Source organism: Lygodium microphyllum, chromosome 6 (genome assembly GCF_053477565.2).
Source record: "Lygodium microphyllum isolate KBCC chromosome 6, Lygodium_microphyllum_v1.1.10, whole genome shotgun sequence".
Lineage (NCBI taxonomy): Eukaryota > Viridiplantae > Streptophyta > Polypodiopsida > Schizaeales > Lygodiaceae > Lygodium > Lygodium microphyllum.
In genome coordinates, this window is record NC_141140.1 from 95,762,934 (window position 1) to 95,784,059 (window position 21,126).

Consider the following 21,126-nt stretch of genomic DNA (forward strand, 5'->3'; position numbering starts at 1 on the left):
TGTGTGTGAGAGAGAGAGAGAGAGAGAGCGTGAAGTATACATGAGGTGAGAGAAGCCGACCGCCACCTGGCGGTCCGGATCACTCGCACCCACCTCTTGCTTTATCGGGCTGGAGCTGCCCTCAGTCCAATAGTGGGGGGAGATGATATATGTGCTGCTGGCAGCTGCCGGTTCATGCATTTCTTCCTTGAAGAAGAGGCATATCATACTGCGTACATCAAGGAGCGTTCTTGAGGTGAGGGGTTGCATGAACCGGGAGCTTCCATAAATTATTCATTCTTCTTGCGCTCTGCTCTTGGACTGAAGGGAGCTCCACCAGACAGAGAGAGAGAGAGAGAGAGAGAGAGAGTCGACGATCCTGTGTGCTTAATTACTTCAGGCATGCAGACCCTTTCATCCTTCTAAATGTAGGTTTAGCATGTATCGTTGGTCTATACAGCGCGCTCTTCTCTCTCTCTCTCTCTCTCTCTCTCTCACACAAATCCTTCTGTCTCGTGCTTCGTACTCGAGCCATTCTGCCTGATGATGCTTCTTCTCTTCAAATCTCCACCGTCAAAATGTCGCAATTGTGTGGTTACGATTGAATACTAAGCAGGATATTGATGTCAAGTGACTTGCCTTACGCATGGGCATTTGTCATTCATGGAGTTGGGGAGGAGGTCACTCTGATAAATTACCATTCTATCGCCTAACTCTTGCTAACTATTGTAATATCGTTCTAGTGCCCACCCTCTCCCCTTCAAATTCCCTTGAGGTATAGAGATCATCCCTTCCATTTATCCATTATCCCCTTCATGTGCATACAATGTTCACAATTTAAGCACATCCTAACATTTCTAGTAGCAATCACAAAAACCTTTGACTCAACACTCTGGAGGGATTTTTAAATCAAATTTTATTTGCTAGTCATTCTCAATTTTAACAACGCTACAAAGTCAATGTTTTCAAACCTTATTCTTTCACTTTTGAAGGTTATTTGAAAATTTTGAAATTCATTTTTCTTAAAGCCTCAAGTTTTCAGAAACAATAGGTGTATATCATGTCATGCATAATATATATCGCCTCATCCTGAATGGTGACAATCCCAGTTTATTGGCTAATATTAAGAACAGGGCTACTCAACAAGAAACAATGCAAAGCAAATGATAGATTTCAACAATAAAATCCAAAGGCCTATGGCACGCATGAATGATGCACTAGAAACAATGTTGAATGTATCGTGTTGTGCAAAGTGCATGATTGAAATGTTTTTTAAATCATTGACTTGTAAATACATAAGTGACTCCTTTATGTACTCTTCTACAAATGGATTGGTTAAATTCAAAATGAGAAAAGGAAATCTTATGTTGTAAAACAATGACATTCACATTGTTTTTAAAAAATGATGGTGATAAAAACCAATTACACAAGCATTAAAACCTATGCTCAATATGATGTGAGGCCTACATCATCTTCACCTTAAGTATTTTTCTTCATTGTAATATCCTTATCTAATATTCACCTAAATTAATTTCTCATTTGGAGATGTGAAACTCGTTTTTATTCATTTGAACTTTGCTAATTGGAGACAAAATTTTCAATACATTGGCTAACGTTATGCAATCACACATTTTACATTTGAGGTAAGGGGGCTAGCCTTATCATATAATCACACAACTGATGTTTAAGGTAATGAAACTATAAGCATGTTAACATTTATACAAGCTTGAATTACATTTAGAGTAGGCAATAACAAGGAAAATTGAAGAATTTGGACACCAATATAGATTGTCCAATCCTTATTTGGTGAATTAACATGCTTGGTCATCGGAATGTAGATTGATAACATCATTAAGATGACTTTGTGGATACATACACCAAAAATAATGTCAACACTCGACTCTCTCTCTCTCTCTCTATATGTGTGTGTGTGTGTGTGTGTGTGTGTGTGTGTGTGTGTGTGTGTGTGTGTGTGTGTGTGTGTGTGTGTGTGTGTGTGTGTGTGTGTGTGTGTGTGTGTGTGTGTGTGTGTGTGTGTGTGTGTGTGTGTGTGTGTGTGTGTGTGTGTGTGTGTGTGTGTGTGTGTGTGTGTGATATCTGAATGCATATTCTTCCATGTGCAAAAACTCATATCGATGAATATACTAATGATTGGGGGGGGAATCAGCAAGGATCTAGCCTCTGAAAAGGCAAATCCCTATTATCCATGTCATCATTCCATTAGGCATGGATTAATGTTCAAGCTTGTATAAAACCCTATCTAGACCTGCAAACAAAAGTGGTACATATTGCACTAAATTCAAAGGTGGTACTTAGATTCTGTGTAAAACAACAAACATATTCTAATCCTTCAATATACATTTACACATATTAAACCAAGAATTCAAGAGAACAAAAGTTACAAGATATAAAAGAATGGAGAAGACATGCATGGCATAAGATTGGGTATAATTTCCCCTAATGCATGGGCGAGCACCTCCCCCATGCATGTACATTGAAAAGCATCTCCTTTTTGGACTCTTGCTTTCCTTGCATGAATGCCATGCTTTTACTTCAATATTTTCTAACATCTTTTTTCTATGGAACCTAAATTAAGATCTACAAAATAAAAATCAAGCCTACTAGGCCTTATAAAATAATTGTATCCAAAGAAATTTGCATATGCACTTACAATTTCCTTATGCTACGAATCACACAAGAATACAATAAATCCATGTTATGAAGCATTCAACCATAATGAATTTCTACACATTAAATGAACTTCTTCAAAATATTTATTCTCCATAACTCCATCTAATAATATGTTCATTGTAACACAAAACACATTAGTATCTTCCATCAATTTACTAGCCATAATTTGACCAATATCATATGTGTGCACTCATGCAACAAGTCACGAATTGTGTGATAAATAAACCAAATTCACAAATAAATAAAATAAAAACCATATTATTTTCATAGTGAGTTTCGGTAGACTCTATAATTTCATAATATTTCCTAGGATTAAAAATCAATTGCTCTTAGTTAATCAAATTAAAAAAACCACATGGTCAATCAACTATGTGCTAGTGTTTCCTCATGTGATGAATTTGTACATTTTCTATGAAAATAAGGTAACCATGGATCTCCATGGAATACTACCTAATGTAGCAAATCTATGCTTGCAAGACATTAAGGTGACTATAAGTGGTAGGCATTTACTATATGGTCATAAGCTAGAGTTAGCACTAAGTTTTGAATCCGTTGAGATTCATCAATAGAATGATTTCTATAGTGCATTAGATAGCTATGATACTAACTTGTAGTTCTAGTTGCGGTCTAGTCATGGTCAAGAATCACTTTAAGTATCAAAATTTGTGTATCTTCCTCTAATAATGGAGGGATATCTACAACTAGAGTTACATGTGATATTCGTTTAAAGGGTCTTAGCAAGCTAATACGGAATGGATTATGAATTTGGCTACGAGGAGGAAAGCCCAAATAGAGTAGTCTATAATATATTGAACATAGTTTATCTTTGGATGCTTTTCAATGGTTTTAGTCTTCTGTTTTCAATATGAAGCAAGGGGGAGTCATTTTCTTTGAACTTAGCCATGTAGTATTTCTAAAATTAAGAAATTATGAAGTAGAAATAAATCATTTTCTTTGAACTTATAGGCTTGAACGATATAAGATCTCTAGACTTAAGCAATTATGTTTGGAGATTGAACTAGGATAGATAAATGGTCTTGTATATTGAAGTCGTCTAACTAGGATGGAAAATCTACTAGGACTACAAGTAACTTGCATGGGGAGGAAGACATAGGATCATCCTCTAAAATGGATATAATATCTAGGAAAATTATTACACATATGATAGGAAATTAGTATTGAAATACATGAAACAAAGAATGCCTATTTAAGGATATTGTAAATCCTAGTAACTTGTACATTAAAAACTCTAAGTATTCAAATACCTAGTTACATCTAAGTATACACATTCTATTGAATGTATGTATGATTAACATCATATATAATAATTGATTATGTAAATGTGTTAACCTAATTATCAAACATTGTCAATAATATTGGGGTAAATGCCAATGGCCAATAGTCGAGCAAGCACCCTTTGTATATGAACACTCTAGATAATCATATATAAGTAAAGATAACAAAAAAATAAGGGTATTGTTTATTTTGTACCCACATAACTCTCGTGTTCTTCTCTCTCTCTTAATCATCCTCTTACACTCCATAGCTTCTATCTCGCATCCCACCATTGTTTCCCTCTCAACCAGTATCAAAGTGGCATTTAGTGTTCATTGGAGCTTGTGCTTTTGGAGCAAGGAGTAAGAGAAGTGAAGGTTTGTATTATGAAGGTTGAGGATTCGAGCTTCTTCTTTAAAATTGGCACTTGTTGTCCATATCTTACTAGATATATTATCCTCATCATTGAGCTTCACATCTAAGAAAAAGATGTGATTTCTCTTGTGGAGCCATTGAGGCTCGATTCAAGGTCTTCAATAGCTCAATTTGCTTATATTTGGGCAACCATTAGTGGCTTGAACTGATGCAAAATAGTGTTTGGAAGGAAACTAGAGAGGAGAGAGAAGAGTGCAGAAGAGAGAGAAATGAGGAGAGAAAGATTGGTGAGAAGAGAGAAAAACTAGAATGGGAGATAGATGTGGAGTGAAGCCATGAAACCTACAAGAAGTTGAGAGATGAAGTGACTATTTTGGTTGTTGAGATGAATGATGAAAAAAATACAAGTCGCTTACATCTTATAGCTAGCTATTGTATCTTGGTATTTTACTTTTCCCAAATACTATATCTTGCTAACTCTTTACATTCCATCCTTGCCCTATGGTTTTTGCCCTCAAAAACAAAATGGTGGTTGAGATTATAGGCAATACTAGTACTTCTCTATTTTTAGCATCACAAAAGATATAAGAATGTTTGGAGGTAATCAAAATTTTGGTTAAAATGAAGACTAAAGTAGAAGACTCTTTAGTATATAGCATCTTGATGTCTTCAAAGAAAATTATTAGCCACAAAATCCTCCTCATGAAATTATGTTTACATCTAGTAGACAACTTACTATATAAAATAGACCTTGTTCAACAAAAATTAGAGGTAATTGTTGGGGATAAAGGCACCTTTTGCCTAGCCGCCCATGTATTACTACACTGACAGTACCCCCGCCTGCACACTACAGGCGGCAAGCACCCATCACTGTCACTTCATTCTTTATTCTAATTTCAATGACATCTGAATAAAGGGAAGGTTGGTCACACATTGTGACAGTTGGAGTTCCAACATTGTGTGTCTCTCTCTTGCTCTTGCTCCTTCCACCATAGCTCTTGCTCCCGGTTGTGCTCCCACTTCAGGGCTCACCTCCCTTCATCTCATATTAGAGCATTATTCTTTACGAGCTGATCTTGGTCACTCTCAACTTCCATTCGAATACCTACAGCAATCATCTCTTTGTTGGCAGCCATAGCCACTCCGTTCGAGCTTCCTTTCGATTGCATTGTTCTTCGACACTCTATGAGCCTTCTCGAGTAAGTTGGAGCAACCCCCATAGCCATCACCTTATTGGTGCAGCATCATGTTGTGTGGAACATGCCCTTTTTTGGCAGGAGCTCACATTTTTCATCTCCTACAACATATCTTCTTCATTGGGTAGTTATACAAGCACTTATACACTTGGTTTTGATATTTGGCATTGATCCTTCCACTCTTGTATTCCTTTTGAGTGCTAAGCTTTAGTTTTGGAGTGTTATAATAGTCTACAAGCTGTCATAAAACAGGGTAGCACTTATTGATGTCTACACTCATTGCCATTGGTTGGATGATGCCCGATTATGCCGCCCGGTTGATGCTTATATATTCGGGGATGCTATGTCATTGGTTGGGCTTGATGTTAGAAAAATTTGACAACTTCATTTACTATGTTTTGGCTGAGACTTTCTGGCTGGAAATATAGGACAACACTCTATTTGATGCTTCTATGGTCAGCTTTATTGGTCTTATGATGCCGGGAAGTGATGTCTACATGTATAGGAATTCTATGCCCATGTTATGCATTGGATTTGGAGCCAATTTTGGTATTAAAATAGCTTGGTTTGATAATCTATTCATTGTTGTATATAGCAAGGCTAAACCACTTTTAACAGGGATTTTATGTGCCTATTGCTTCTGGCTATGATTCGAGTGTTCTATATGCACTCCTCATGTGTGCTATTGATGCTAGTGCATTGGTATATCATATGCCCATGATTTGAGGTGGCTTTGAGCTTCATTTGAGGACTAGTTTACTCAGTTTTGACAGTGAATTTATTATTGTAATAACCAGGGCTGAAGCCTATTTGGTCAGTGTATATGCTCTACCTATTAGTCACAGGTGACTCATATGACTACACGGATGTATACGGAGGTTGCACGCATCTTGTATTGCTCTAGAATTCCTATTAAGCTTCAATTTAGCTCTGTCTTGGTTGGCATTTGATTGACATTGATCTACAGTGGCATACTTTGTGACAGTCATTATGCCTATGATCTATGCTTGACTCTTCAGTCCATGATTTGATGCAATGTCAGAAATGCAAGCTCCTTACATTGTCTATGTTTGGTGTGCAAATCGAATGTTGGATGCATACGTAGCAAGTGTCGAAAGGTCCCCAAGAACAAAGAACTCTACTTTAAGCTCAAAAAACAAGAAGATAGACTTACACGACATGAGGTAAAAAGACCAATTGGATACAATCTCCCCCCATGCCTTGTGTGAGCACTTTACAAGGCATGTATTTATAAATTTATTCATCTCAAAGCTTAAAAATAGCCCAATTTTACAATAAGCATGCTTTAGCTTTTGTGTTTATTTTTTTTCAAATAAAGAATAAAGCGGTTGGGTGGCCCAAAAGTCGAGATGTGCCCAAATACAATGTCTAATAATGAAATATTTAAACCATGCGTCCATGCGCATTCAAAATAATAAATATTTACCAAGCGCTTCAATAAATAAGCGGCCTAAATAGATATGAGTGCCATGCCTTTAATAATAATACGCGTACCCATCAAAAATGATAATTCCTTCTAGGTAATTTGAATATACCCTATCGCCTAGTGCTTCCCAACACCACCACTGCCTGCTCTACACATCAACTGAAGCATTCACAATTGTTAGAAAATAATAAAATTAAACCGACAAAAGTGAATACCTAGCAGTCTTCTTCACCTACAAAATAAATAAATAAGTTGAAACTCTGTACTAACCTTAATTTAATACGAGTGTACTCTAAACTCATAAACATCCATTAATTTAAATATATATTTTGTGGAATCACCCATTGTGGAACCACTCACGTGTACATTAAATTAACATGATACCCGAAAAGGACAAGTGTCCCTGTCAACTTCTTGCACAAGGAATCCACCTTGTGTACGAGCCTCGATAAATAAATATAGTTTTACGAGATCCACCGCAAAACCTCACAGAATCCACCTGGAATAAAAAACTCACGGAATCCATCGTGGTCTCATGAAATCCATTGTGAAATATGCCTCCTGGCATCATATCCCCGGGGTGGGATAGCAATTGTCCTCAATTGCTATTAGCTCAATGTGGAGTGAGCAGTGAGGAGTAAACACTTAGGTCATGAGCGTGCATCCATTGGGCCTCTTTAACATGATGATTTTTAAACTTAACCAAATATCTAGAGTATCTATGGCCAATTCTAGTGATCATAAAGTTAGTGTCTATAATAGTTTCAAGTTCAAGGATTTCAGTTTTTTCTTCTAACAAAGGAGGGTTTTCATAAATAGGGTGAACATGTAATTCGCCTTTAAAAGGTCGTAACAAACTGATATGAAAAGTATTGTGGATTTTTCAGTGTTGGGGTAATTCTAATTTAAATGCGTTGTCATTGATTTTGTGAATGATTTTGAAAGGTCCATAAAATCTAGGGGCTAACTTAATAACAGGGTGTTTCTCAATACTTTGTAATCCTCTTTTCAATGCGTACCAAACATAATCATCAACTTTGAAACTCATAGCTTTTCTTTTCTTGTTAGCTTGTTTAGTATATGATTGCTAGGCTTTCGCAATCATGTCTTTGACTTTAGCAAAAATAGTAGCATGTGTATTGGCAATATCATCAGCAGCTTTAACTTTGTTTGATAATGATGTAACAAGTGTAGGCAATCTATGTCCATAAATGATTTCAAAATGTGCTTTTTATGTAGTTGTACGTAGTGTATTATTGTATGCAAACTGAAGTAAATGTAAGTGTATATCCCATGTTTGTGGTTTTGAAATTGTGTATGAAAGCAAAAGATCTAAAATGGTACTGTTAGTAGCTTCTATTTGTCCATTTGTTTCAGGATGAAATGCAAATGAGAAATCAATCTTTGTACCTAAATTAGCAAACAAAGTAGTCCAAAAATTATTATAGAATCTAGAATCACAATCAGAAATAATAACTTTTGGCAAACCATGATTGGTGAAAATAATTTTCAAAAACAATTGAGCAGCTTGAGATGTAGTTAATGTTTTCTTGCATGGAATGAAATATGCTTGTTTGCTAAATCGATCTACAATGGTCCAAATCATATCATGATTAGCTTGGGTGTTAGGCAAACCACTTATAAAATCCATTGAAATATGTCCCCATGGTCATTTAAGAATCGGTAAAGGCATTAATAAACCATATTGCTTACCATGGTGTCGCTTAATTCTTTGATAAATTAAACACTCAGATACAAAGTTAGAAACATCAGATTCCATCTGTGGTCAGTAAAAATCATCAACCAATGTACGCAAAGTAGAAATAATACCTCTATAACCTTGATATGGGGGACAATGAATTTGCACGCAGTTACACACAACCTTTTCTCCTAAAACATAAATCCGTTAGTATAAGACAATGAATCTATTGGAATCTAGTTATTTGCAACTAATTTATTCCAATCAATGTGAAAACTGAGATCTTGGTCATAGTTATCTTTTATAGGGATAAGGGAATCAAAAGATATAACAAAGATATTATGGATACTTGGTCTTCTACTTAAGGCATTGGCAATAACATTCTCTTTTCTAGGTTGATATTGGATAAGTGGATGAAAACTTTGAATAAAAGAAGCCCATTTAATATGACGGTCAGAAATTTGTGGCTGACTAAGGAGATGTTTGATACTTTTTTTGTTAGTTTTGATCATGAATTGAGATCCCATTAAGTAGTGTTTCCATTGACGTAAAGCTTGTACTACAGCTAGCAATTCCTTATCATAAGTAGAATAGTTGAGTTCATATGGTTTAAGTTTGCAGCTAGAGTAGGCTATGGGATGTGAATCTTACATAAGAACAACTCTTATTCCAGATCCACTAGCATCAGTGACTACTAGGAAGAATGGTCTATTAAAGTTAGATAATTGCAAAATAGGGGCATGTGTTAAGGCATATTTCAGTAAATCAAAAGACTTTTGCTGATTATCAGACCAATGATGCACAATACATTTCTTTAATAATTTTATCAAAGGCAATGCAAGCAATGAAAAATTTCTCACAAATTTTTTATAAAAGTTGACAAGACCTAAGAAAGAATGTAATTCATGCACATTTTTAGGTATCGACCAATTCAAAATTGCTTCTATCTTTTTAGGATCAACTTTAATACCGTCAGATGAAACAATATGTCCTAAGTATTCAATGTGGGTTTGGAAAATTTCATTCTTTTCAAGATTAGCATATAATTGATTTTCTTTCAATAATTTTAAAACCAAGGATAAATGTTCATAATACTCGTTCTCATTCTTACTGAAAACCAATATGTCATCAAAGAAAACAATTGCACAATGCTGATGCTTCAAAAATATGTGATTCATCATATGATTGAATGTGGCTGGTACATTAGTTAAACCAAAAGGCATAACAAGGAATTCATAATGACCAAATTTAGTTCTAAATGCAGTTTTGAAAATATCAGGTGTATCCAGTCGTACTTGATGATATCCAAATTTAAGATCTATCTTGCTAAATATTGTGGCTCCTTGTAGTTTATCCATGAGGTCGTCTACCCTAGGAATCGGATATCTATTCTTGACAGTGATCTTTTTTAGGGCACGATAATCAATGAATATCCTATAGGTGTTATTTTTCTTTTTAACTAATAGGACAAGTGCACCAAAAGGAGAACTATTGGGCCTAATGAGTCCTCGGGTTAACAATTCTTCAACTTGGGTTGGAATTTCTTTCTAGTCAATTTGATTATGTCGATAAAGTGCTTTACATGGTGGTTGAGAACCTAGAATTAAATCTATTTTATGATCTTCAGGACATGTAGGTGGTAAGCCAAGTGGTAAGTCAACAGTAAAACAATATTTAAATTGCGAAAGAAATTATGAGTGCCTAGGATGCATCTGATTTTCCTTAGCTTCAATTTCATTTACCCATATTAAATAGGATTTGCTACCTTTTCTTAATGCACGTTTAGCTTGTGTGTGACTAAGCAATTGAAAATTATCTAAAGTGTGCGTACCATGTAATGTCATTTGTTTCCCATTAGAATGAATTTTCATTGAATGCGTGGAATAATCTAATTAGGATTATATTTATGATGCCAAGGCATTCCTAAAATAATGTCACTAGATTGCAAAAGCTCGAGAGAGTCGGTTATCGCTGTCGAGAGGGAGACCCAATGAGTGTAGGTAATCAATCGAGGACGCCACAAACCAAGCTCGAGTAGTCATGAATCCATGCTTTGATACCAGTTAAAAGGAGAGAAGAATTGAATCTTTCTTGAAAGAGCTATGGTGGGACGCTCAAGCTCAACTATCCAAAAATCTATATAACATCCAAAGTAGCATAAATAACTTCCATTGAAACAAAATCGAATGCTAAGGAGCAATGCAAGCTCAAAACATCAAGTACATGACATTCGAGCATCCAAGATACATGAAGCATAAGCCAAGAGAAATTTATGTGCTCAACATAATCGCCAATTTTAATTTCTAAGTCATGAACTTCTTGTGTACCATTATATCTAGTACCTAAGAATGAAGCCTTGATGCGATAATGAGTTGAAAAAGTATGTAGATTCAATTCGTTGACCAATTTTGTAGAAATAAAATCGTGTGTGCTCCCCTCATCATGTAAAACAATCTTTTCTTTACCATGCATAAGACATTTCATCATTAATAAAAAATAAGGATTTAGCATACCTGGTAAAGTATCTAAAGTAGTACCAATATCGTCATTGTCTTCTATGAAATCGGGCATTTCCTCATGGTCTTTATCTTCAATCGCTCCCAAGTAGTTGATGTGAACAGTTGGTTTTTTGGATTGACAATTCACCACTAGATGTCCAAGTTAGTGGCACTTGTAGCAAACTATGGTTTTGACTTTGGAAACATTATTAGTAATAGCGGAGAGTTTAGGGAAGTTGGGATTCGACTGGAAAGATGGCTTAGGATTTGAATTTGTGTTTGGTGGTAAAGCAGGGGGTCGTGTCTAAGATTTACGAAGAGAAGATGGAACAAAGAGATTTTGATTGAATCTTCGAAAGTTAGAATTTAATTGCTTTGTACCGAAGTAACCGTTAGTTGGAAATTGTTGTGGTCGATTTTCTCGTCCTCGAATTTTGTCTTCAGCATCATGGGCCAAAGAAATCGCATCCTCGAGCCTGTCGTTGGCTTGAACATGTTCACCTCTACATAAAAGTGACCAAGCAAACCGGACATAAACTTGCGCTTGTGGATCGCCTCAGGTACATCTTCAAGTATTCGAAGTTGCAATAAGGCATTCCAGAAACGCTCGGTATATTGTGAAATAGGCTCGCGATCTCTTTGTTGCAGAAGATCCCACTGTTTGATTGCTTTTTCGTGGAATTGAGGTGGAAAAAAAATTTGTAAAATTTTCTTTTGAAAAGCCTCCCAAGTAGTAGGAAAATCAATACTTTTGCAGATAACAATCTACCATAGCGATACTCTGCCCACTAAATGGTTAGTGACACACTTGAGTTTGTATTTTTCGGCATACTGTTCTTCATGGAAATAATCATCAAATTAACGGATAAAAGCGAGAACAGTCTTTCCATCATGTAACCCATTAAAAGTACGGAATTTGAAATTTCTTTTACTTATCTTGGCTTCTTTCCTGATAGATTGTGCCTTGAGTGTCACATCAATCGTATGTCATATAACATCTTCGGGTTGGGGTCCATCTTGTTTGACAGTAGATCGTTGAAGAGTGGCCAGTTGAGCTTGCAAAGTTTGACGTACTCTTCGTTCCTCTTGAAGTTGCATCATAATTAGGTCCAATTTTTGCTCCATCGTTGGTTTTGGTAAGTCACCTTCTGCCATAAAATCTTCCATATTTTGATCGATCATCCTGCAAAATTTCAAACAACCTCACACACTCGAAATCTTGTTAGCGGGATGAGCATAGCTCAAAGTTGGGTTTACAAGGCTTGCTTTTTTTTAAATGGATTTTTATAATCTTTCTTCTTTTTGCAGGTACGAAAATTGATGAAATCCTTCTTCCAAGTGGAAAATATACTGCATGTATCAGTTTGCTCGCTAGAAATTGTATCTGTCAGAGTGCAGATACGAACAGGGGCTTGCTGAAGGTTAAAAGCCGGTTTGAAAATATAGCAATGGGAACAACTACTATGTAGGAGGTTATTAATAAAACTTCTAAGCTTAATTAAGCTTAGTATTAAGCTTTTGAACTTATGTAAATCGTCAGCAAATGACCAGGACGAGAGGATGTTGACGCCGCATTCGACGCCGTCCAGGACATGCTGCTGCCACGATTGCTTGGAATTATGGGAATAAGCTTCTTTTTAAAGCTTATTATGCTTTTAAGCTTAAATTGACTTATCTCTCTTCTCTGCTACTCTGAGGAAAAAAATGTGTTGATGAAGGAGCTTTCAAAGTGGTCCTCCATCCGTCTGGAAGTGGTCCTTCGCGATCCAACAGCACAGCAGGGGGTTCTTCACCACTAGGAACATGTTGGTATTGACAGTTCGTCGACTATAGAGCCCGTTCATTCTAGGAGCTTCGCCTTTGCGTGATGCTTATTTGGGTTGTCAGAGATTTGACATTGACAGTTACATGATGTACTGGATGTTATAGGTGATGCTTGACCGATCCCTTGCTCTAGATGCTCCGTTGATATACGATCTTGGCTCCACAATGTCTTATACATTCACATGCTATCTTTGAGCTTGGTTGCTCAATTGACATGGATCTTTCTATCAGTGGGAGCTTCATGCTATCTTTGGATATTGTAGAGCTTGTGGTTTATGTAGTTGAGCTTCTTGAGTAGATGAGAGTGGGATCTCTTACATGTCTATGCTTTTAATAGATACTTGTCTGCATTGGATGCTTTTGGGCTGATTTGATCTATCTTCTCTTGGATCATACACCGACCTTTGTTAGGTATTCGGGTGTTTGACTCATGGTTCTTGGCTGCTACAGTGTTTGTTACATGCCTACTTCATGCAGGATCTGACCTGGCAGTCATACTTGACTTTGGATCGTTGTTATCTCATAGTTTACTCTCTTTTTCTCACTACTATGATTTATTACATTAAGATATTTTATGCGGACCATGATGTATTTACTGAGCTTAATCATATCATTTTGATGTACTTTTGATACTATTTGGTGGACAACTGGTCATTTTAGTAGTTTCTCTTATTTTCAACTTGTTTTGGCAATGGTTTGAGCCTGTTTATTGCTAATTACATCATGATATTTTTTGCATAGTCTGCCTCTATTTGACTCATTATGGCTAGTTATCTCAAAGATACGGCTTTGTTTAACATTGCCAAGTTGGATGGCACCAACTATGGCTATTGGAAGTCTCAAATATGACAAGTTTTGGTGCAAAAATTGCAGATTAGGCCACTAAGAAACAAAGGTATTAAACCCAAGAATATGGATGATGATGATTGGGCTAATTTAGATGCACTATGCAAGTCCACTATCATTTTATCACACTCTGAAGAGTTCCACAATAATGTTGTTGAATATGAAGATTAGAGTGCATGGAAATAATGGGAAAAGATTCAAGAACTTTATGCAAAGTAGCCCTACTTCATAGATGTATTGGCTTAAACAATTGATGGATCTCCGCATGAAGGAGAGGACCCATTGTCTGCTCACTTTAGCCAATTTCATTCTATCATGAAGAATCTGCTTCAACGAGGTATTGAGTTTCAGGATAATCTGCATCCTTTGTTTCTACTTGGCACTTTACTTGAGTCTTGGGATGTATTTCACACTATGATTTGTACCAACAAACTTGATGGGCTGAAATTGAAAGATGTAGAGAGCGCTCTTTTGATTGAAGAAATTAACAGGAAAAACAATGATGCTTCCTACAGTTCATATGCTTTATCCATGAGAGGTGGCAAAAGTGGCAAGAAAGATAATGATCATTATGGGAAGGACTCTTAGAAGTCATGATCTAAGTCACGTGGATATAACAAGTCCTGTGGATGTAAGCCTAATAGTACATGCCATTATTGTGGGAAAGTAGGACACATATGGCCACAGTGCCATAAGATGCACGATGACAAACGCAAAGAAAAGGGGGGGAAAAAGGTGCAAGAAAAATCCAATTAAAGATTGAGGAGATAAATGTTATGTAGCTTGAGGAGTCCGATGGTGACTACATCTTAGCAGCCTCTTCATGTGATGCCTCTCAGCTGTGACCGAGGTTTAGTCAATTCATGCACATTGTTGGCTCTTGAATTCAGGTGCATCTTTTCATGTGACCCGCTACCATGAGTGGTTTCATACCTATTGAAGTGTATCTGGTATTGTGCGCTTAGGTGATGATCGGTCTCTTGCTATTATTGGCATTGGTAATGTCACTCTATAGTTTTCCTCTAGTAGCACTTTTGTTCTGCATAATGTATGTCATGTACCTACCTTGACTAAAATCCTTATGTCTGTTGGGAAACTTGATGATACAAGTTATCATATATGCTTTGGTGATTCTGCATGGAAGATAACTCGTGGCAGGATTGTTCTTGCAAGAGGTTCTAAGTCTGGCTGCCTCTACCCCTTGGTTGTATCTAGTTCTATTGACCATGTTTTATCAATGGGTTCTACTCCACATGTATCTCTCTGACATGCTCGTCTTAGGCATATGTCACTTAAGGGAATGAAAATTATTAGTGCTTTGCAGTATCTTCTGCCTTTTGATTACTCGCATTTTGAGTTGTGTGATCATTGTTTATATGGCAGGCATACTATGAATTTGCATAAAAAGTCTGGTATTCCACACATGGGTGAGCCTTTGGCTCTTGTGCATTCTGATGTATGTGGGCCCATGCATTGTCAGTCATTAGGGGGTGCAAAGTACTTTGTCATATTTATTGATGATTATTCACGTAAGGTTTGGGCTTATCCTATAAAGTAGAAAATTGATGTCTTGGCCATCTTTCAGCTTTGTCTTTCTTTAGCAGAGAATGAGTTTGGGCATAGGCTAAAATGCCTAAGGACCAATAATAGGGGTGAGTATGTCTCACGTGCCTTTGAGCAATTTTGTGACAAGCCTGGTATTAAGTATCAATTGACCGCCCCTTACACCCCTCCCCAGAATGGTATGGTTGAGTGATGAATAGGATTATCTAGGAGGGGGTCCATAGTATGCTTAGCCAAGTAGGCTTACCACATCATTTTTTGGGACTGAGGCAGTCTCTACTGCCGTGCATCTCATTAACAATATGGCTTCAATCCAAATTTGCTACTACAATCGGTCACATTTGAATGTAATTAGGATGTGGTAGGTCTGGACTGAGTTTATACTTGGACTTAGCACTTTTTAGGAGGGCATGGATGCAGTGTCATCACTTGAGGGAGAGGGCTTTGGAATTGCTCAATTAGTCAAGTGGACCGCTCGAAGTTGGTTAATATTGCTAACTTCATGATGTTTGTGGTGGGAGCAGAGGGGTCTTTAGAGAGTGGATCATCAAGGTTAGGATCTCCGTCTTCCTAATCCTTTCTTGGATCATAAGGATTTGGGGATTCTTCTCCTTGATCTAGGCATGGTTTCTTCTTGACTCCAACTTTGGGCTAGAGGCGGGCTAGAGGCAGGCACTCTAAAAGTGCTTCGGTGCAGGGCATGGGTCCATTGAATCCTAAACTAGATGGGCAATACCAACCTTCTACATATCTCATGCTATTTTGGCCTATTGTTCCTCTAGAGTGTGCTACCAAAGAAGTGGATTATACCTTCCAGTCTTGGTTCAAGTCCAACACCGCTTGCTACAATACCTCGATCCTCTCCTCTGCCTCAGTGTTCCACTACTCCAGTGCATGGCAATACTCCACCATGATCTGCCACTTCAGATCGATAGAACTGGTGGTGACGTCTATGGAGAAGTCAAAGAAGTCTAGAGCCTGGGGTTGCAGAGATGCATCCTCCTTGTTGGTGGTACTAGTGGGCTCATCATGGCAATATGCTTCACCTATTCGCATGCCTCCAGTCTTTGTCAGTGTTCCTAGAGAGCAGCATCCTTCTACAGAAGTTGCTCATAGAGGGTAGTGCTGCCCTGTTTGAGGCATTCCACTTGGGTGGTGAGGTCCTACTTCTAGTGTTGTACCTGATCAAGAACCCATTGATGAAGTTCAATGACTAATGAGCCATTTCTCAACTAAATTCCAAGTGGTGTTCAAGGTGCTACTCCATAGGGTCTTAGGAAGGGTTAGGACTGGACGACATCCCCACAGGTGATGAGAGTTGACTGGTGGGGTGGGGCTTAATTAAAGCAAGTGGTGGGAATAGCTGATTAAAGTGCTATCCACACATTACCTTCGTTGTTTTGATGTAGGATAGCCTATGGGATAGGCATCTCACCTTGACAAAGAGGCACTCACAAGGAACAATGACCGACGCAATGGGGAGATCGGGATGAGAGAAGAAGAGAGAGACTACCTTTTTTGAGATGTGGAACACCTTGTAGAGGGCCTTGACCAGGAACCTTAGGGTATCGAGCTTGGATTTGTGGATGTCGATGAGGTTGCTCAAATGGTACTCCTTTTTTAGCATGGGGCCAAAGACTTCTTCAATGGTTGCAGGAAAATGGATTTTATATAGGCACAACTTCTCCTACACTCTCTTTGCAAAAAACTAGGTATATTTGTGGCCTTGAATGTGGATTGTGGAGCTTCTGAGGAGCTACTCTAGGATGGACTAAGTGTTGGGGTGGACTGGGATAGTGCTCCATGGGAGCTTGATGAAGTTAGTGAGCTGTAAGGAGTTGAGGCATCTATGGCTTAGAGAGAAAACCTCCTCAATATAGTGAGTTGGAAGGTCACCATGATAGTGTTAAGATGGAAGAAGGGCAGGACAACTGAGAAAGCAAGAGAAGTGAAAGTAGGTTTGAGAAACATGCCAATGCTCACAAGTCTTGGATGACAAATAAGAGTGTTGAAAAGGAGAATCTTTCTTAAAAGGCCATTTGGTTAATGCAAAATGACTGTAGCCAATGCATATGCATCATGCCAGCAAAATAGGCCATAACAAGGCATGATGAAAATGTGTTTTTTGAGATATCATGCCACCATTGGGAGTATGAGTGAATGAGTGGGATTTATAAATGAATGCCACATCAACAAGACAAGTGGCTTCTAGTAGCAATTCGTAGGCAAGTAACAAATGGGGAACAAAATCTGCAATTTGATTGAGAAGGAGTGATAAGGGAATTTGGTTTGGTAAGAAATGGGTATTGGAATCCTTCACTGTGATAGTGATGCAATCGAAATCCGTTGATAGGCTTTGGCAGATAGAAAGAGTTAGTTTTGGAATCATGAAAGACCCAGAAAGGACTACTCCATTGAAATTTGAGCTTTCTCAAAAGCCTGCCCATTCGAGTCTTAAAGACTAGTATGAGTTGACTATTTTGAAAAAAAAATCTTGGACAGTTTGTCCACTGGGTGCTTTTGTTGAGCTTGGACTTTGGATAAAATGTAGGTGTTATAGATCTAGTCTTCTTCCAATTGTGCAATGGCTTTCATCTGGAATGGAAGAGATCTCTTCGGGATGAGCCAATCTTGTACTGTGAGATGTAAACTAGGTACTATATACTCCAGAGGTGCAATGGCTTCTAGACCAAATGCTAATTTGTACCGAGTCATGTTGATAGTGGCCTTGAAGGAAGTCCAAAAGACCCATAGTGTTGTAGGGAGCTTGATATCCCAATATTTTCTATTCTGATATGCCAACTTGGTTGAAATTTTACACAGGACCTTATTGGTTGATTTTGCTAAGCCATTGGCTTGTGGATAATGAGGATAATACATTTTATGTACAATGAGAAAAAAGAAGGTGAGTTCTCCGATGACCTTATTTACAAAGGTTGTACCTCTATCACAAACCAATTCAATAAGAGTTCCATACCTAGTGAAGATATACTAGAATAAACATTCAGTTATCTAATTTGGTAGTGTTGTCTAGTAGAGCCCATGCTTCTACCCATTTTGTGCAATAATTATTTGCAACCAGGATGTGCTTGTTTTTTGTGTAAGCATCTACTAAAGAGATCAGACCAATAAAGTCGAAACCCCTTTTTTGGAAGGGCTCCAAAGGTAGGATTGGTTGGAGTGGTAAGCAGTCTCTATGATTGACCATCACACACCAGCTTGCTCGATTTTTCATATTGTTGCTTTAGCAGAGCGAAGTGGCCGCCGAAAATCCCTTGATGAGCTTTCTCTAAGATGACAAGCTACTCCATTGGAAGTACTACTCTTTGTAGCACTCTTGAGAGGGTGTGATATTACAACTAGCCTATAATGGCCTCAAAACATCAGCTCCATAGAGCCAGGTTCTACTTGCATAAAATACCGGGGACAAAACTATTGCTATCTTTGCATAAGCGCACTACCAATAGCCATGTCAAAGGCATCAAAAAATACATGAAAGGTTCTTTTCCAATCTAGTGGAATCATGATTGGGGCTCTAGAAAGTAATAGCTTGACGCATGGAGAAATGCCAAGTCGGCCTCTTCATTGCACTAATAGACATGTTTGGCCACATGCACCAATTTATTCAAGGAGATGGATAAGCTCAAAAAATAAATCATCCTGCATTTATTAAGTCTATTCAAAATTGGGAAGATGATTATCATCCCCTTTTGTTTAGGATTATGAGAGCTTGGTGGGATAAAAGTAGAATTGGAGCTTCCCAAAATTAGAAAATGAACCATGCTTTTTGGGGACTAGTTGTCCAATACCCCCCCCCCCCCCCCCCCCCCTCCCTCCAATCTATATAAACACCCACTATGGAAGCTTGGAAGCACCTTCTCTCTCTTCTTAGATCATTAGTTGTTTGACACCATGGAAGTGGTCTAGGACTTTCAATCTCACCTTCTTCACCTTAGAATCATCATCATCGTCATCATCATCATCTCCACCCCCTCAAACTTATTGTCAATACAATCTTGTCCCAAGATGGCATGTTTGTTGATATAAGCTCCCACTTGCTTATTACAAGCTAGCTCAAAAAATACCCAAAAAGTATAATGTTGAATTGTGCATGAAATAAAACTTTCATTTTTAATTGTTTTACTTTTGCATATATCATCAAATATCAACAATGTTTCAAAATGTGGAGCTTTTCCCTTGAAACATTTTGTGTTAAACCTTACAATAGTTTCAAAATAAAAATCTAAAAAAAATGCATCCAACTACTCAAGATGTAGCTTCCAAATAAGGGAAGTATTAAATGTTTGAAAGATCTACCAAGATCCAAAACCCTTACATGCTACATGGACAATTTACTTCCATCTTGTCATGTTAATAGTCTTCCTCATGTAAAAATTAAGTTGTGGTAGAGCATAAACTCAAACCCAAGTAAGCATCTTACTTAGTTATCAATCATTTATTTCTTGCAATGTATCAAAACTAGGGCATGTATAATAGTACCTCAAAATAGGCCCCAAAGTGTATTTTCTTATTTGTGCATAAATTGATGAGGAAAGAACTTAAACACCAAGTGTACCATTGTCCATCTACTAACCACCTAAGCTCCATTAATACTTTCCACTACAAGATTTATTAATCTAATATCATTAATGCCAAATAACATTTAAGGACCAAAGGTTTACAATAGAGACTTTCTAGCAATAAGCCTAGTTGACCTCACATAATTAGCAACTTGAGGAGAGACATCATTACAAACTACTAAGACAATAAGAGTGCAAAGATGGATAAGGCCTCTAGGACAAAGAGGCCAACAAAGGGGTGTCTACTTAATAGGGTAACGAGATTCCCCCAACTTGATGCTTACATTTTCCCACGTATTGTACATAACAAAAGTTGAAGAGTGAAGCTCTCCTTTCGTAAAAGAAAACAAGTGCCTTATTTACTAGCCTACACTCAAATTTTAGATTGAGGCTTCACATCATCCCCTAAAAAACAATTGAACTTCGTTTGTTAGTCCCCTTATCACAATCTTTGGAAAAAAGTAAACCCTCAATTTATTTCTTAGTCCTTCCTTCACAATCTTTGGGAAGAAGTAAACCAACCACAAGATTTCACATCCTTATGCTAAATTTTAGAGCATTAAGTAAAGCTTCTACTATAAATGAATGATTGCAACACAAAAAAGTTACCCAAAAAAGAGGTCAATATTAGCCATCCATAAAAACCAAAATTCCTATCTATATAGGAGATCTTAATTAGACTTTATAGCTAGCAACACCTAAGTACAAATGCTCAATAATCATATGTACAAGTAGTAACTTGAGGTTCTTTAAGAATATGAGTTATTGTGATGTTGATGCTTCTCAATTTCATTACAAATGGTGTTGCCACAAATAAAAATTTACCAATGCCTGCATCGCTTGTGCAAGTACACAAGGGAAAATGGCATTAAACGTGTAATTCTAGAGCTACATGAGTGCCATGCTATGCGGATAGCAAAGGCGGCTAATTCTCTCCAAAATCTAGAAGACAGAGAGTCGTGCTCTCCCCCTGCTAAGTAGTAACTCACACAAGCCTAGTATTTTGGCTTCTTGCTCACATTTTCTTCTTCCTCAAGACTGATGAGCACTTAATGATGTTAATGCAGATACTTCTCTCATTAAGTATTCATTACTCAGTACTTAACAATGCTAATACACGTCACTTGATGTTGCATTGCTATGAATCAAAGAG